At 37.8% G+C, this 15,199-nt stretch overlaps 1 protein-coding gene across 1 annotated transcript in view; it reads left to right on the top strand.

Moving 5' to 3' along the window:
* NRSN1 (neurensin 1) overlaps nucleotides 1-7,530 on the top strand; it is a 677,204-nt gene extending 669,674 nt beyond the window's left edge. Inside the window, exon 4 of the transcript XR_007508896.1 lies at nucleotides 7,517-7,530. The gene's annotated coding sequence lies outside the window, so the exon portion shown is untranslated. The remainder of the gene's footprint in view (nucleotides 1-7,516) is intronic.
* Nucleotides 7,531-15,199: the final 7,669 nt, after the last annotated feature.

The raw sequence follows: 15,199 nt of genomic DNA on the forward strand, positions 1-15,199 counted from the left end.
CGATCTTTTGTTTTTCTCAGAAACATACTTGTGCCAATGGGAGTCAGAGGAATAGCCTAATTCTTCTGTAACCTATGTGTAAAAGAGGAGAAAGATGTTAGTAGGCTTTTGTGCCTGGACTTAGTGAAATGGAACCTTTGACTATTGTTTTAAATGGAGCTGTATAAACCTTGCTGAACTGAGGGCACCCAACTATCCCACCTAAACCTGCTCTCAGCTTTCTTCGCTTTATCGTAAATTAGCAAGGTGCTTCAGCTCTAGGTCCAGAAGTCTCTGATCAGGTGCAAGCTTGAACTTTCACGTAAATACTGTTTCTAGCTGCCTTTTTTATCAGGAAAAACTCAAAAGTGCAAGCTCAAAGTGAACAAACTAATGGCTATTTTTTTAAATGTACAGTTTGCAAAACAGCAATATGAATATACTCTATGACATATTTTTGCTGAAAAATGTTAGTTTAAATATAGTCTTTCAGAAAATGCTGCTGCAGTATTTATTTCTTTGTATAAATGTGAGGTGATAGGACCTGATGTCTCTCCCTGAAAACAAATGTTTACAAATATTCAAGTCCATAAATCTGTAGGGGAAACAAAATACAGAAAATTCTTGTTAATGCAGTACATTTTCTGGTAATTTTATAGTCTAATTTTCAGTGGTTCCCTACAGAATGAATGCAGTTCAGAAGGCAATTCTATAAAGTACTTTGTGGATAACTATTATCGGCTAATTATTAGAAATTGCATGTTGTTGTTAATTGCATAAATAAATTGTTTTATCTGAAAGCCATTAAAAAAATGTTGGGTGTTTGAAGCATATATGGTTTTGATGTTCCTGTATAAAACATTTAACTGTTTAGCTCTAAAATAATGTCATGATGCTTTAAACCATTTTTTTTACTCTAATGCATTGAAAGGGGAAAGAAAAAAAGTGAATTTCAAAGAGCTTTTTTTGTGAAGCGTAGCCTGATGAACCTTTACACTGAGATGTAATACAACTGCTGATGTTTTTGGCAAATACTGAAGCCATCTCTCTTTTTGGAATAATGAAAAAAAGAAGTTACGTAAATCATTTTCACTGACAAAAATTTAGAGTAGCAGACATATAGAAGATTTGAGAAAGATGGGGATATTTATTGTGAAAATTCTAATTTAATAATTCTTTATACTTTTTTTTGTGAAGATGTTTGTATGAGATGATTGTTCTTAAATTTGTGGGGCTGGCCTTAGCAAACTAGAACCTTTAACTGTTCTTGTTTTAAGTTAGTGAAGGAATGTAAAGGGTTTTTTTCCTAGCTATGTGTGTTGATTATGCTAATTTTTTATGTATGTCTGGGCAAAATCAAGAGCTGTAGAAGTTTCTCTCTCTGCATTCCTTCAGCTTTGTAAACTCAAGGACAAACTTAGGGCTGACTAGGAAGACTTTTTCCATTGACTTCCTCTGGGTCAGAATTTTATATAGAGCATCTAATTGGGCTATAAATCCAAGCAGGTCCTATTTGTGTTCTGAAGTAGTTGATTGCAGTGGCACAGGAAGAAAACATGCTTTACCCAGGATAAGGGTATAGCTGTGGATATTGCCGTCGCATTTGTACAGGTATTGGGATTATGCCTGCTTGCATAAGCAGTGAGCTTGTCCAAAGAAGAGTAATCTTGAGCAGGATATGAATGTTATTATACATATTGGATATTGCTGAAATGGTTCTGGTTTTTGCATAAGAAAATATGCCAAATCACACTTGCTTATACACAGAAAGAATAGGAATCCAGGGCAATAGGGTACGTGGGGCAGAATCTGTCCACTTATAGATGTCCTTATGCAAATTTGTTCTGCAGCCAATGGTGAGAAATTGGCACTTCTAATCTATAGTTCAGCTCTTCCTAGGATAAATATCTAAGCTGTGCCTTCTAGACTCAAATGAAATGAACCTCACCTCTGTAAGGTGAACAAATTATTATAGTGCAGGATGCTGGGAAGGTTATGGAACAAATCTCTTGAAAGTAATTTCCAAACATGTGAAGCACATGCACAGTCTTCCATGATATACTTATAGTCAAATTGGTGACTTATGGACTGGATAAGTGGACGTTAAAGTGAGTCAGCTGGACCATTGGGGTGGAAGGGTTTTGATCAGTGATAACAGTCCAACTGGTAGCCAGTTAAGCGTGACCTCCATCAGGGATTGTAGCTGGAGCAATACTATTTAACTAAGGTTTGTGGGCCATACCTAGTTGAGGAAAGTGACTGATAAGCTGCAGGACAGGGCTACTTTTCAGATAACAGCAGAAAAGAACCTGGAGGTCTTGGTGGACTGGTTGAATGTGAGTCAGCTGTGTGCCACTGCAACAAAGAAGGTCAACTGCATAGTGGGCTGTACTAGCAAGAGTGCAACCAGCAGGTTGAAGGGAGTGATCCTTCCTCTTGCTGTGTCATTTGTGTCCAGTTTGAGGCTTCCCAATACAAGGAAGACATTGGCATACAGACGGTCAGGGAGCTAGAGGACATGCTGTATGAGATGAGGCTGAGAAAACTGAATTTGTTCAGCATTAAGAAGAGAAGGCTAAGGGAGATCTTTTGCTGTCTACAGCTGCTTAATGACAGGGCATAGAGAAGAAAGAGATAAACTGTTCTCAGAGATGCACACTGATAGGACAAGATGCAATGGTCACATGTTGCAACAAGGGAAATTCTGATTAGAGATCAGAAAAAATTCTTCACCATGAGGGTGATCTGATGCTGGCACAGGTGCCCAAGAGAGGTTGTGGAATCTTCATCCTTGGAGATATTCAGAACTTGCCTGGACGATGTCCTTAACAACCTGATCTAATTGAACCTGCATTGAGCTGGAGTTGGAATAGGTGTCTCCAAAGGTCCCTTACAACTTAAAATATTCTATTCTGCACTAGAAAGCCAAGTCTGGTCTTAACATTTTTTTCTACACTACAAAAAAAGGGTTTTTTTTCTGAGAAAAATAATTGCCATTTAGTAGTAATCAGCCAGTGATACTACTTTTGTGACTAGATGGATTTAGAGAGGCAGAATTGTTTCCTGGCATGTCACTTGGTGGGGGCAGGGGAGAGAGGAGAAGAAAAATTAAAAATTAAAAAGCATGACTAAATGCAGCAGGGTTCAGAAAGTACTGCTGGACCCAAATCAGTCTGTGGTGGCTGCTGATGCTTTCTCCCAAGTTGCCTCCTGGTGTCCTCTGTGCTGATTCTTATGTAAGTCACATTGAAACCATTAAAAATTATGAGTATTTGCAGAACATAACATAAAAAGTCATAATACAATTGATGTAATCTATTGCTATCTGGGAATTTTCATAAACTATTACAGTATAATGGTGCCTGCTAGCACTGCTATAATTAATTTAAAGATAGCATTTCCACAAACCCCCCTTATTTTCCAGAGCTTATACATCTGATAAAAATTCCTCCCAGGCTGAAACTAGGTGCATAGGGTCTTGACTGTGGAATGAATTATTCACAAAACATTAACAGAAGAAAATATGATCATTTCTTATGACATTTTAAAATAGGCATTGTTTTACTAAAATAAATGCAGCAAGTGGAAGTTGGAAGTGACAAATGGCCGCTAGCTTTAGCAGGAAGGGGAAAGAAGTGTCGACAATGATACTCTGAGTTGCACAAGGTGATTGCAACAGCTGTGGGGCACACCTCCTTTTTGCTAGTTATAGAACCTCAATGAAATTTCCCATTTTAAAGCATTGGTTTGATTTACTATATCTCGCTTTTTATGCTTACCAAAAATGTGTCTATGGATTTTCCTTTGGCATACAATAATAGTCAAAGAGCAGGGTGATGTTCTTAATATTTCAAAAGTAATTTTCTTTTCTTCTTTGAAAGTCCTGTTACCAAATAATTGAGAATCAAGTAATCACTTCATAGGACAAATGAAACTTTATAGTCCTGTTAAGGAAAAAAACCAGCAATAATTCTGTTATAGTCAGTGAAGATCCAACTGTTGTATTGGAGGAACAACAAATGTCGACAAGTAGACTGCTATTTTGAAAAAAATTTCCCCAAATTGTGCTTGATGGCAGAATGTAATAGTCTTCCAACCTCAGCCTCTTCCAGTTAGTGGATGGGCCTTCATTACTTTCACATTAATGAAGACTCTCAGACCTCAAGTTTTAACCAGTTTCTCTCTCTGCATCAGGTCCTTTGGTTTTGGTATCGAACCCTCTCGTAGCTATTCTCCATTAGGGAGGACAATAAGAAAGCGCAAAGAGAAATTCTTTATCCAGCTCATGGGTGAAATGTCATGGGATGTTCATGGGTGAACATGGATGAGGAGCACATGACATGGAAAGGAGCAGAGGCTATTGCCAAAGAGATGATAGGCCTTCTTTTAAGAAGTCTGGCTTTCAGCTCTTGATGATACAGGAGACAATGAACTTGCAAGGGAACAGGGGCAGTTAGGTCATGATGACCTGGAGCAACCAAGGGATTTGAGCTACCTAGAGTCCAGTGAATTAAAACTCCACAAAAGAGCGTGACTATCAGAAATGTGATGGTGTAATGCAAGATACCTGATTTGTAGCATGTCAGTTGGTTTTATAACTGTTTAAAAATTGTTTCAATTGAGAACTATTTTAGGGGAATGAATGTAAGCAATGGTATTTGGATCTTGATAGATATTAAAACTTTCCTAGGAATCAGTATGATGCAGTTCTGTTTCCGATTCTTTGTGAAAAGAAGCTTTTTTCAGAAACTTCCTCAGTTCCTTCTTACTGGCATTCCTACTATAGCTTTTAAACAAACTATGCAGAATTCTGTCTTCCTTCATTTTCCAAATCCACCATCATATTCATGTTCATTCTGAGGGAACTGTGTATTGATACAGTAATTTTTTAGCATCACTGAGATGCCTGGTCAATTCAGTTGAGATTCACATAAAAGAATCAAAGAGGTTTTAAATGGTAGTCGGTAGAATGCATATATAAAAACGTATTGTACATAAATATTCACTGAAATTTGGGAGGAATGCTATGACTGGAGACTAGTGTTTACTTTTTCTAAATATTTTAATAAGGATGTGTACAAGTTTGATGGAATTTTGAAACCTAATTGCAGAGGGAAATGAGACCATGGTCCAAAGCCCAAATTTAATTTCAGTTGCAGGTTGCATTGCTCATAAGTGTTCTGTTCTTTGTTACCTATACTTCAGAATTTGAATACTGTAGAAATAACTTTCATGAAAGCCTGTATTCTATGAAAGTATTCATCACTGACAGGACCTGGAACATTAATAAGAAAGCTTGTTAACTTCCAGATGATGTTGAGTAAGACAGTGTATGAAGAGTGATATGCTGTATATTAGTAAAATTTTATTCACATTAATAATAATTGCATTTAGGGACAGGTTTTAAAAAAATCCCCCTTCATTCTGGGTTCAAAGGCCATCAACTGAAAAATCATATTTCACGCTGATATGCAAACTAGTTTTGAGAACATGAATCATAATTCATTTAGGTATCTGTCAATAATCATTATACACACTGACTGATGAGGTTGTAGGAAGCCATGTTTGAACTTGCTAATCAGACAGTAGCAAATAAATTGTGTTTTCTTTGTGAAACTAATTACTAAATTTAAATGCTAGGGGAAAAGCTGATATATGGATAGTTAAACACGTAAATGGAATTCACTACTCAGAACTTTCATTTGAGCTACAGGATTTATATACCGTAATGGTATAACTGTATTATTCTGTAAATCTGTTCTTGCTACTGAAGATGTAATATTAAGGTTGAATGCTTTCTGTATAGATCTTAATGGCTTGACATGCAAGAACATCTCATGTTTTACTCATCCTTTTTAATAAATTGTTTAAATATGACATCTGTACATCTGCTTTAAAATAGAGACATTGATTTATGAAACTGTTTGTAATATTTACTCTAACCATCATTTTGGTGGTTATGATTGACCAGAAGATTTTACCAGCCTTAGGAAAAATCTGCAATTGTGAGATATATGTATTAACAACGAGTTTAGCATAGTATCTTGCACGATGTGATTGAAAGTTCATCAGAAGAGTTCAGGATATTGCCTTTTGACGTGACAGAAAAGTTAGGTACTGAGGATTCTGATTTAAATTTTACCTATAGAAAAATCATAAAATAAGGCAGAATTAGTGTTTGGTTTTGTTTTTTTTTTTTCTTATTTCATCAAGAAAAGAAAAAGGCTGACTACATTTAATGCTTTTAATTCTAAGTCTAGATTATGGATAGTTGTCCATGGGCAAAAATGAAGTAACTTTCATGTCTTAAGTCTGAGCAAATATCAGTCATGGTTTGCTGTCTGAGAAAGCCATGGTTCTTCAACTGATTTCAGTCTCTTCACTGTAGGGGGAGAGGTGGGAGAACAGGGAGGAGGAAGTTATAAATGTCTCTACCATCTCCCTTTATTGCAAGGAGCAGCAAACTTCACCCACATCTACTTTAAAGTACAGTTTGTGGGGAATTTGCTGCTACTGGGATTTATACTAGAATATAATTTCTATTTCCTATTAAACAAACATGGCATCATAAAAAAAAAGGGGGGCTGGAAAAGACACCAGAAGGTCACCTGCCCCATCTCTCAGCCCCAAAGCAGAATCAACAGTACATAAACCATTCCTGACAGTATTTGTCTCACTTGCTTTTAAAAACAATGCAGTGACAGAAAAACCACTATATTCCTAGGCAGTCCATCGCAGTGCTTCATTATCTTACCATTGCAAAGTTTTCCTAATGCTTAGTTTAAATGTCCCTTCTTGCACTTTAGGCATGCTGGTGGCCTTATTGCCAGTGAAAGTGGAGAACAGTTATTACATTCCTCTTTGCAACAGGCCATGGTATGTTTGAAGATGAGTATGTCTCCCCTCAATATCCTCTTCTTCATAATTCCTAATCATCATGGCAGAAAGGATGTAGCAGCAACATGAAGGAAGTAATTCAGGGCCGTTCCATTTTGTGGTGGTACAATTTTATGCTACATTTAAGTGATCTTGAAACCACAACTGAGGAAATCACAGCTATTCAAATGTGGCCAAATGCAATGCACATTAGAGTCAAGAGAAGGACTGAAACTGAATTTGCAATAGGTAAAACCAAATGTCTCACTACAGAACACCTCCCAAAATAGCTGTAATTTTCCAGGTGAATACCTAATTCTGTATGAAACCCCAGTTCCACTTAAGAGATATCAGGGAGTAGCTGGAGAGTGTCTCCAATATTTCTGAATAAACTCAGTAGTTGCTGAGTATATGAATGTCATATCTTTCTATTTACTGCATCACTGTTAAACAACCAGAACACAATTACTATTTGCATTTCACTTACAAGATTTTTATTCAACTTCTTTATTACATAGCACACTGGCAGAAAGACTTGAAAAAGTTAAAATGAAACTTCTATGATAGCTCACCCAGGAGACTTTGAAATGTGCTTTCATAAGACTTTTTCTCTGATAAATCTTGGTCACATGTCTGTTGGTGGAAAGTGAGCCACAGTCAGATATGGGAGGAGGGGCACTTAAAGAGAATTGATTTAAAGTGAAAGTGTAGCTATGCAGATGATGATTTAAACTTTTTCTAAATTATTCCATGTTATCAGGAACTGCACTTCATCCCCAGAACATTATTGGCAGGGCATGACCACTGACATCTCTTGTTCTGTGTTGCTCTTCTGTAATTGCCTTGTTTCATTGCTTCAGCTCTGGTTGGAAGGCGTTAAAAAATTTAGTAAGTACTGCTACATAATCTTTACTTGGTATCTACTTGCTTTCAAGAGTACAGTGATCTCCTGTTTCCTGCCTGGAACTTTTTAATTTTGCACCTGGCTTGTGAAACAGATTCCTAGACAGCCTTAATTATTTAACAAAAACAATGACTTGGTGTTCTGCAACATCAGGGACTTTTGTTAAATAAAATGAACTGAGTAAACATGAGACTCTCATCCCTCCCTAGTCTTCCTCAGTTCCTTCTATGAAAGATGAGAATAAATGTATTGGCCCTTCTTGCTTCCAGTACAAGCACTGAACAGTTTGTTTCTATATTTTCTACTTTGTATCGAGGAAATTTTTACAATATGGGGCCTGACAGGTCAATAAACCCAGGCTTCCTTTTAATTTGTGTGTAGCAGCAACATTGCCTCCAATGCATTAATGATGAGTGATATGGATATTGCACGATGCCCAAAGTTTAAGGCAGACACTTTTTTTTAGAAGTCAGGTCCCCTTTTGGAGACATATTTCCATTTTATAATTAGAATATCACTCTCCTTCAACTTCTATTGGATATTTCACTACCCAGTTGTGACTTGACAATGATACTTAGATTAGAACAAGTTAAAATGGAAAATATTAGCTAAAAAAAGTCAGAGAGAAAGGTTCTTTTTTAATTAAAAAACAAAATTCAACAACATTTCTGTAATTCAAATTATTCATAAAATATTATAGGTAGGTCTGGTAGCACTGCTTATTATTCAGGGGTATTTGGTGCTTTCTGCACTAAAACTCTGTCGATACATACGTGCTTTCTCAAACTAGAACTTTTTTCTAGAGCAGATGAAGAAAATTACTATAGGATTTGTATAAGGAGAGCTAGAGCTCTAAAGGCTGTTTTGGTTCCTGTGGCTAAGAATGGGTGTGGGCAGCAGAAATAAGGATGGAGCTTGCCTCTCTTGTGCTTTCAATTGCCCAGATGCTGGACCTAAACAAGCCCCAGACTTGAAAAAGAAAGTAGATCAGGGATCCAGACCCAGCTGGAGGGGAACTGTCGAGGAGGATGCTGTAATGAGCTGCTGGCAAGGGGGAGGTGGAGACTGTGACTGAGAGCAGGGCAAGGGCGAGGCGAACAGCATCTTCCCTGGTCTGCTGGTTTTCTTTTTTAATGGAAGGCTGTTAGGAAGGGGAAGAACAAGGGAGGTATGAATATAGTTATGATTTTAGTTTCTGGTGCAGTCACCCAGAGCACAGCACTGATCCTTTGTAGAGTTATCACAGTAATATAAAGAAATTAAGTATAAATAATGTATCTATACAAGTATATATAAAAGAAGGGATTGCAGAAGCAAGTAATTAATTTAAGCCACTTATCTTGCTTACAGGCAAATTGCAGAAGTATTTTGTCCTCATTTTCTTCTCACTGCCATTCCAGCTCCATCCTCTCTAATGATCTCCCTGCTGTTTTGGCTCTGACTGCTCTCAACCACATACAAAGGTTGTCTTTCTTTCTCCTATCAGTACCATCCCAAGGCACAGTAATGGGTATCGGGAGGGATAAAGTGCTGACTTTTGCTCTTGCATGTATAGCAGTACATCCACCTCCTCATCTAGCCTAGAATATTCTCAAGCTACAGTATTTTTAATGCTGAAACTCTGAGGTTAAATGGGGAACCGAAACTGTGATTTCTGAACCCCGTCATTACTTTATTAATTATTAATCACACACACACACACACAAAATTAAATAAATGCTTGTTTTAGGAAAACAAGTTGCAGGCTTTGGTCAAGGAAATTGTCAGTGATCCTGTAAACTCTCTATATGCATGTGTGTGTCTATGTAAAGATAGATGGGGAAATGTTCTCAATGATACCTGCTCAACAGAGGGGTGCAGTTTGTGGCTTAACAGAGATTCGCTGAAAGAATGTCAAGGCTTCTGACTTGCAGGAAACATTGTGGTCGCATCTTGCCAAACACACTGATAAAAATCAGCCTTTGTGTTTCTTTCAGGACAAGACTCTTTAGGGTTTGCTGGATTGAAAAATGACAGATGTTTCAGCTCTTGCAGTTGTTGAGGAAGGATTGTACTGGAGAATTAAAAATAATATTTAAGTGCCTAAAAAGAGGTTTGCAAACAGAATGTGGCCTTTTATATAAAGTCTTCTTTAGCAGGGGATGAAGAGATTTGTTTGCCAATGTAATAAAGTAGTAAATGAACAGGACTCTGTTCCTGTCAAATGAAGCTGGAAGATTGGTTAGTGCAAGTGGAGATACTTGGGCTTTCTATCCCAACATTCAAATTGTTTTTTGTTAAACTGTTACACATAAAATGTGCAATGTCTGTAAAAGCTAATGGGCTTTCCATAAGTAAGGGAAGGGTTATATTTAATATCATGTCAAAGTAAACAGTAAGATGGCTGTTCATTATTTTATTAATACTATTAATATAGTAAGTTTATGAATCAAAATGCTAGGCTGATAAAGCAGAAAAAGAAAATTATGAACACATTTTCAGGAATTCTGGCAACTTTCCAGTCAGTCATTATAGGTGGGATTATCAAAACACTTCAGCCTTGGACTAATGCTCCCATTGTCATCAATGCTTGTCAGCCAGAGTGGGCCTCACCGGCTGCCTTTGTTTTTGCAGGAGATGGGATAATTCAGGCCCATCATTTTTTATCCTTTTCACATGCCCATTTGAGGACTAGCCACAGACTCAAAGTGTCAGGCATGAATACTGGAATATACACCTATTTATAATAAAGCATGCAGTCATGCGTAATTTGCATAGCCTAGTTGTTTATGAATGCCCTTATAATGGTATATAACAACTATTGTAATCACAAAGACTAAAAATGCCTTTCTGGGCCAATATGCAAGTTATTTAAATTTTACGTACCATTTTTTAGAAAGGATTTGTTCTATAGGATTCAGAGCGGGGTAAACACAGAGGTGGCACAGGGCTATAGGCTCTCCCATTGATCATCTCTCTTGACAGGTGCTAGATGCCCAAGTTAAGCTGCTGACTGATTGTTATTGACACATTGGGGATAGGAAAGAAGCAGATGTGGCTCTTCAGGCAGAGGGACCCATGGGCTGGAGCAGAGAGACCCTCTCAAAAGATCTTATGGACTGTAATGACTCAGCTGCAATTTGCATTGTTCTGTTTTCTATTTAGTTTGTTGATAAGGCTAAATCCCGAGGAGAAGTGGAATCTGCTGTTTTATGTGGTGCGTACATCCCCTTTTCAAAGTGCAATGGATACTCCATCATCAGAGAGGCTGGGAAAAACTATGTCACCTCCAAACAGAGGTGGCTTATTCTGGCAGGCACAGGATATTGTACTTCTTTGGAACTGACTGAGGGATATCCAGGTGGCAGAAATGCAGTGCTGCTGTTGTTGCTGGGATTATTTTTCCCTTTCTTCTTTTTTTTTTTTTTTCTTCCTTGAAATAAATAAATAAGAAGGAGGATATTTTAGATTTAAAACAAAGTTGTAAATTTAAAGCAACCTCTCTCCATAATGAATTGTCAGTTACTTATTGATTTTTTTAGCTACACAGTCTGTAAACATTTCAAATTAAGTGTGTCTTGTCATGCTGCTCCCCTGCTCGAAGGTAACGTTACCAAAAACCCCTCCAAAGCCACATGCAAGGGCCATTGCTGAGGTGGTTTTAGGGGTGAGGAGGCTACCACCAGCTCTCCTTTGTGACACCCAGTAGTGCTGGTCTTATGGAAGCAGGAGGGGAGAAAAGGAGCTCCAAATTTGTTTCGCATGCTCTTCTTCACTGCCTTAGCTTATAATTTTTGTCATTTTTGCCCTTTCCATCTTGCCTGTACCCAAGGGGTCAGCATGTGAAAAGCACTATATAGTGTAAACATCGCTGTGAAATAGCTAATTTGCCACAGTGGCAGGGGGTCTCATTGCTACTCCTCTACCTCCTTTTTCTTTCAAACATTTGACAGCACTTCCTCCTCCTGCCACCTCCTGACCTGAATCAGGGACACAACGTGTGATCATTTGTTCATCAATTATGTAACATCAGCAGGACAGGAGGTTTTCTGGGGTCTGGATCCCCCCGCCCTTTTCCCCCAATCTTTCCTCTCTCCTAAAACTTTACCATAACACAAGGAAAAATAAAATCAGGACAAATCAAGCCTTGTCTAAAGACCAAGAGTACATACTGGGGGCAGTGGGAATGAGCGAGAGTGAGCAGAAGGGGACGAATGTTTGTGTTTTGAACCTTTTTTGATGCATGAGTGCTGATTCCCATGTACTGTCTGCACTGAGTCAATGCAAAGTCTTCGTGCCAGTACTTAGCCCTCTAGTGCCTGAGTTTTGTCACATCCACAGTTTTCTTTCTTTCTCCCGTAGCTTTTATGTGACCCCCGAGCTCATAATATTCCACACGCTGAGTGTCAGCTGAGTCCAAACAAAGAGACCTTTCTACTCTGGCAGAAATTCGTTAAAGTCTCCGGCATCAGAATTTACGGCAGCTTTCTTTTGAAATGCTTGACATTTCCTCACAATTTCTTAGATATACTTGGTGGGTAAAGTGCGTCATCTTTGTTTGAATTTATCACACATAATAAGCCATTTTCTCCCAGTTTAATGTCATCCCCTCGGTAACCAGGAGGTCGGAGGCAACAACGCAAAAACAGCAAATTTGTCAATGGAATGTGTAAAGCTTAGTATAAATTTATCTTGTCCTAATCCCTTGGCCCCTTTTCATACCATGATTTTTCATATGCATATGAGAATTTTCAGAGTATTGGTTTCTCACACATTTCACTGCCCGTGGACAGAGCTGAAATACAGGCTGAGCTGTCAACTTCCATCAAGGCAAATTAAAAAAAAAAAAAAAAAGGTTCCATACAGTAAACTGCATTTCACCCTCCCAACCTCCATGCTCTTTGAAGCTGAACACTGTTCCCTCTATATTTTTTACTTACATAGAACTCACCAGATTCTCTGTAGAAATAAAATTAAATAAACCAATTTGATAACTTTTTCTCCTAATGAACTGGAGTTTCACTGAGGCCCAGAAGTCCTGTTTTCTAGAATCCTGATTTAAATAAAAAGAAAGAAAGTGAAAAGAATCTCAGTTTATGCCTCAGGTCGTCCATGCAAAGACTTCAGATGGCAGTAAAACTCACAGAACGGTTCTGTTTTCCTGGGTGCTCTCTGCTTGCACCTAGCCATTGCTGTGACATTTCAAAGTGAAGATCCTCTGTTGCAGAGGTTACCTAACTGTTTATTCTTAAAATAACTTTGAAACTTCAGGCCTGCTTCTTCTTAGAAATTGGGAAAAGGTCAGTACATTTATTAAAGGGATAAATAGCTGATGTTAACTCTTAAAACAAGGTATCCCTGAAGACATTTACTGTAACCAGGAGTTACACTGAGTTTTATTAGACCAATTTTGTGTGTTAAAGGAATCCTGTGATACTCCTGTAGTCCCAGGTTTAGTGTGCTTTTAAAAGAGGATTCCACACCAGCAGGAATAAACAGAAACAATTCTGTGAATATTTCTCTAATTTATTAGTTGGGAAAAAATGAATCACGTGTTTGATCAAAATGGAAATAATACAGGCATAGCAATTTTTTTTTGTTTTGTTGTGTTGTTTATGAAAAGCTGAAGGTGGAAAAAACCAAAACCTGATGGCAAAACTATCCATCCTAGTTTAATTTAATAAAGTTGTCCAATCTAGCTGAGGACTTCACAAGGGCAAGTTCTTAAACATGGATTTATCAATTTGGAGTCCAAGAAAAGTAGCAAAGCAGAAACATACATCTCAAACACCTAAAATACATCAGGTATGTTAATAATCTTATGTTATAATCTGAAGGTATTATGCCAAACATTTTCGAGAGTGGTAGGATGATTATTTTTTTTCTCAGTTCTAGTTTTTGTGTGGGCAACATCCCTTTAAATGAATGACAACTGATTATTCAGAGTAACTTTACAGTCTTAACAACTATGTGGTAGATGGACCTCCTCTGCTACATGACCATTAGATGCCAAATATGGTTTATGTAATCAAATGTTCTTTATTGTATGGTTTGCTGGTGGGAGCAGCACAGCAGTGCCATTTCCTTAGTAATGGTGAATGAGGATTGAGAGGGTCTGATACTCAGACAAACTGTGTCCTGCTTTTCTGTTCACTTCCAGTCTTTTAACAATAGGCACAAAATCTTATCAGGACAGTAATATTCCCGTTCATGGTCTGCTCTAGAGCTAGGAGAGAAAAAAGCACACAGCAGTTTAATATGAAGGAAAACTTGGTTGAGGAATCACAGGACTCTGCTTTGGATTCTTGCTGATTTTTCTTGTCATTCATTTCTTCTGTGATGCAGCTCATCCAGCTCTGCTTTTGGACTCCTGCATCACAGGTTGTTATATTTAAAGCCAATGAAAGGAAACATTTATTTACACAGAATTTAGTCATCGTGGTATTTTCTGTCAGTGCAGGTCACTGAGACAATTTACTGGAACTGACTGAAGACAAGGACTGCATCATGTTTTGACTACCAACAACATTTGTGGCTACATAATCAAAACTAGTGATAGTCAAATCCAGCACTTCAGGGGATCAAACATTTGCCTTTGGGGATCAGAAATTAAGGCATACCATTGGAAGTACTGTACAAGTATTCAAATACCTAAAAAGATTTTCATCCTCTCCTGCAGCACAGGCACTTGCCTCTGCAGGAAGGGCAATACTAGGAAAAACCTGACAATTAATCTCATCCGTTTTGGCAAATCTTGTGTTATTATTAACGATCAGCCCACAGGTCACTGTCTTGGAGCTAGGTTAGGTCTGGGGTTTGTGGTCATTACTCCCTTATGGAAGAAGGTCTGTAATAGCTAATAGAAAAAAAGATAAATATTTAATATAATTCCACTGGATGCTTTAAACATATTTTAAAAGATGAACACTGGTATTTTTGTTAAATAATTTTGACCAAAATCTCCAGAAATTATACATTTCACAAAACAGATGTAATACATGTATCATTTTATGGACTAAGGCTTGAATGCAGGAGAAGAAAATTTAGCTACAAGCTTAAAATCAGTGGGTTAAGAAGCTCTTTTTTGGTAACTTTTATGGTGTGGTTGCTCATTGTCAGTACAAACGTTGGCAGTCTTGTGGAAATCTGCTGTTTGGGAAAAGCATTTGGACGCTAACGCTGTGAATTTAACTCATGAAAATTGTGTTGATGGGTTTGGGAAAAGGAGCTGGTAAACGGATGGGAGTTTGGGACAAGCATGGGGCTTTGAGTACGTCACAGTACATTTAATTTTGTGCTATTCCTTGTATGACCTCTTAGTCAGTTCCTCTGGAGACATTAAAAGGGAAAGCTTTCCAAGGGGAAAGCAATGGAAATACCGCTAGTGGAAAACATAGTACGTCCTCCTGTTTCTCTGAGTTTACACATTTACATATGTTTGCCATATTTTTCTGGAGAATT

Source organism: Accipiter gentilis, chromosome 20 (assembly GCF_929443795.1).
Source record: "Accipiter gentilis chromosome 20, bAccGen1.1, whole genome shotgun sequence".
Lineage (NCBI taxonomy): Eukaryota > Metazoa > Chordata > Aves > Accipitriformes > Accipitridae > Astur > Astur gentilis.